The sequence below is a fragment of the Balaenoptera acutorostrata genome, chromosome 2 (assembly GCF_949987535.1).
Source record: "Balaenoptera acutorostrata chromosome 2, mBalAcu1.1, whole genome shotgun sequence".
NCBI classification, from domain to species: Eukaryota; Metazoa; Chordata; class Mammalia; order Artiodactyla; family Balaenopteridae; genus Balaenoptera; species Balaenoptera acutorostrata.
This window is the reverse complement of record NC_080065.1, coordinates 83,667,299-83,671,608: the sequence shown is the minus strand read 5'-3', so window position 1 is coordinate 83,671,608 and position 4,310 is coordinate 83,667,299.

Below are 4,310 nucleotides of genomic sequence, written 5' to 3'. Positions count from 1 at the left end.
CCCACCCCTCCACATCTCCCCCTGCCGGCACACCCCGGATCTTTCCAGCGCGGCTGCGGAGTGGCAGGTAGCGGTGTCCCAGAACCCCAGCCCCCGGCTCCCGCTCCGCTGGCGCCTCTCGCACGTACACCTCCACCCCTAAGGCCTGCACAAAGGGCCTTTCACGCTGCCAGCGCCACCCTCCGCGCCGCCCTCCAGACCGGCCGCATTGCTTTTGCCCACCCGCGGCACCAGCCCATTCCCGCTTGGTGAGTGTGCCAGCCTTCGCCGGGGAAGGGCGGCAGTGAACGCGTGCAGGTTGTTCCTGCTCTGCGCTTCGGCACAGGCACAGATGCGGTCCCTTGTCCCCCCTTCTACCGCTTTCTCTAGCTGTCCACCAGCGGCCACAAAATGCATTCCTTCCTTTGCATAAATGATCTTTGAATGTCTTCCTAGTATGTCTAAACTGGGGGAGGGGGGCAGTAGTGGTCCTCTGGATTTTCGCCGAAATAAGGAATCCATAGACCTTTCCTGTCCATCTAAATGTGGCTTGAGTTTGCAGCTTAAGAAAGCCCAGGATAACGATTTGGGAATTACGAGGGGAGAGAGGGTTGAGAGAGACATCTAAGACACAGGTGAGGAAGTGTGTTATTAAGAACAAGCCCACGCAATGTTTAAGGAAAGAATCACTTGGGTAAGAGTCGAAGGTATTCAGGGCGAGAGGGAAGGGACTAGCTGATCTTCCAAAGTTGAAAATGAGCATCACAGGTATTCAGCAGTAGCTACTGTTCTGTGCGAGCAAGGCCTGGGGCGAGCGGGCTGCTTCTCTTTGTCCAGGCAAATAAATATTCAAGCGTCTTGACCTAGGTATTTCACTTTTTGCCTCCTTAGGAGTTTCTCCGACCCTCTCTAGCTTTTCTTCACCTTCTGCTGTCCCCACTCTTTATAGTTTCTCGGTCTAACGCTAGAGGCAGCATAGGGCAGGGTAAAGAGGGAGGAGTGGGAATCCAGTGAGGAGGGTCCAGGAATAACTTTCTGAATAGGAGTCTTAGGCAACTGATGTCTTTGGACCTTGGGTCACTATCAAAATGGGTGTGTTAGGGGCAATGGCCGGGTTCCTTCTGGTTCTGAAATCCTATGACGAGAGACATCTCCTCGCACCCTCTCTGTAGGTTCCCTTTTCCCCTTAGAAGCGTTTATCCACCTTGCTTTATCTTCTCCAAATGCCAATCAAATTGAAAAAAAAAAATACTGGGGATGTGTCACGGTAAACGTAAGATACACTGAAAAATGCTCTTTTTGCTATTGAGAATTAAAAAAATAATAACCCTCAGCTCCTGGTTCACAGAAACAAGGAATTTTAATGTCCTCACTTGCTTGCCTTTGAAAAGCCACTCCAGCAATCAGCAGAGCAGAGCTTTGATTTAGAACGTAAAGGCAAGTCTCCTGTGTTTTTCTTTTTCCTTCCACCAACACAAAGACAAGCTGCCACATAAAATAATGATGAACAAGAGTTCAAAGCAAGACCAGAGAGCCAGCCCAGAGGACGTTTTTTAATGCAGCCCCAGTCCTTCACCACTCCCCTGCTAAAGCTGGCTTTGGACAGCACATAAATAGTAGGCAGAAGCTGCCAGAATCCCCTTTCCCCCCCACCCCTTCCCATAAATATTGGTCAGTGGAATCTGTATTGTCAGTCATCATGTAAACGCATTCATCAAATATTGTCAGTCTTCATGTAAATGCATTCATCAAATCAATACACTGAATTTTTCCTTAGCCTTATGACACTTTCCAGAATTTTCAATTCACTATTCAGTTTGGAATCTTTAGCCTTAGTTCTCCCTCTGGACAACCTTGACTGTTTTGTGTGGAATCTTTTCTGAAACCAAGACCCAAAAAAAGGTGAAATTTCATAATGAAGTACTAATTTTCAAACTACAAATCTCTTGCTTCTTCAGTTTTAGCAAAAGAACTTTAGAATTGCTTAGCTTTCATAGCAATGCACACTTTAAAAAGTTATATATTAAAGAGAATTCTTAAGTACACTTTTATTGGGGAATATAAGTTATTGTTTAAACAATAGTGGTGGAGAAATATTTTCAGCTTGTTTAATTCTGTTGCTTTCATTTGTATCAATCACACCCACCCTCATAACTGTCCCATTCATATATGCTAAAAACAGTTATATTTCTTATTAGACACTGTATGTTCCACTAGTAAAAGAACATGGCTTATTTTTTCCTCCCAAAATTCTTTATCTTGCTCAATGCTCCATAACTTTTTTCTCTTATTTCATTTTAATCTTTCTTTTTTTTCTCATACCAACCAAAATAAACCAAAGAAGGGAATAGAAAAGGGACAAAAAAGTCACCTTCAGTGTTTGACTTAGCATTTCTCTACTGACTGTAAAGAAACCTTCTAATGATTCAATGTGTATTTGCACCATCCTCTGAATTTCCACCTCTACGTGATAGAACTTCAGCTTTTAAAATGTTCAGTTAATGTATACATTCAACTCTCCAGTTGTCAAGGTCATAGTTTGCTTACTTTTGATATTTCTAAGTTTTTCCTTTTGCAAATTGGAAGAGTCATCTCAATGATCAAGAACCAAATGAAACAATTTTTCAGTATTTCTTGTTTTCCTTTTTCTTGCATGTGTTGTAATTCTTCCCTAGTTTCAGATTAATGCTCAATTTAATATCCTTTATTTACTCATAATGTTTGAGAATTATTATTATTGCTAATAAATTACACTATTTTAAATGTTAGTAGCACCAATAATAAGATTGGTAAGGAATAGAACATATATAAAATAATGCTGGGAGAAAATGCTGTTATACTTTCTACATGTGATTAATTTAGTTAAATGGTATTGAAGTTCATCAAGATCTTTTTTATTTTACAGGATCAGTGTTTAAATTGAGTGAAAACATAAAGGATCTAAGACCTACTTCTATCTGTAAAAGGGTGAGAATTTGCTTTGCTTTTTTCCCTCTATACAAAGATGTAAGAGAGCTGTCTTGAACCATCAGCTCACGTGATAGTTGAAGTAAAGAATTCTGGTAAATTGTAAATTTTAAAATGAAACCCCTGGACACATAGCTAATGAACAAAGAAAATTTTTTTAAAAATCCTTCAGAAGATGAAAACTATTACATTCTATCAGCAATGCAAGCCTGATTTTTTAGAGAAACCCTGCAATTCTAAAGTATTCCTACATACGTATACAATAAAGTAGATAAATGAACGTGTATTAAATTAATAAAGTTAATATTCATGAAAACATATGTGATAAAAAGAAAGTAGACAATAATCTCCTTTAAGTTCTAGGAAAAAAGCTACAATTTTTTGTGGGCTTGCTATTAGAAAAGCTCTTGTCATGAATCGTTTAGCCATCCAGCACAGTGTAAGATAGTAGAACATGGAACAGCAGGGACTGACCTTTTTCCATCTGTATTTGTAGATTTTTTTCAATTGTAGTCATTATAGACACACACACACACACACACACACACACACACACACACACACAAATTTTCTAAATCTTGTAATATGTCTTTAACATTTAAAAAAAATTTATACAATTTTAAAGGTTATTTTCCACTTATAGTTATTACAAAATCTTGGCTATATTTTTCGTATTGTACAATATATCCTTGAGCCTATCTTATACCCAATAATTTGTACGTCCCACTCCCCCACCCCATATTGCCACTCCTCCCGTCCCCACTGGTAACCACTAGCTTGTTCTCTATATCTGTGAGTCTGCTTCTCTTTTGTTCTATATAACATTTGTCTTTCTTTGACTTATTTCACTTAGCATAATGCCCTCCAAGTCCATCTATGTTGTTGCAAGTAGCAAAATTGTGTTCTTGTTTATGGCTGAGTAGTATTCCACTGTATGTATATACCACCTCTTCTTTAACCATTCGTTTATTGATGGACACTTATGTTGCTTCCATATCTTGGCTATTGTAAATAATGCCACTATGAACATTGGGGTGCATGTATCTTTTTGAAGTAGTGTTTTTGTTTTTGTTTTGGATCTGTACCCAGCAGTGGAATTGTTGGGTCATATGGTAGTTCTATTTTTAGTTTTTTGAGAAACCGCCATACTGTTTTCCACAGTGGCTGCACTAACTTACATTCCCACCAACAGTGTACGAGGATTCCCTTTTCTCCACACCCTTGCCAACATTTGTTATTTGTGTTCTTTTTGATGATAGCCATTCTGTCAGGTGTGAAGTGATATCTCATTGTGGTTTTGATTTGCATTTCTCTGATGATTAGCGACGTTGAGCATCTTTTCATGTGCCCATTGGCCATCTGCG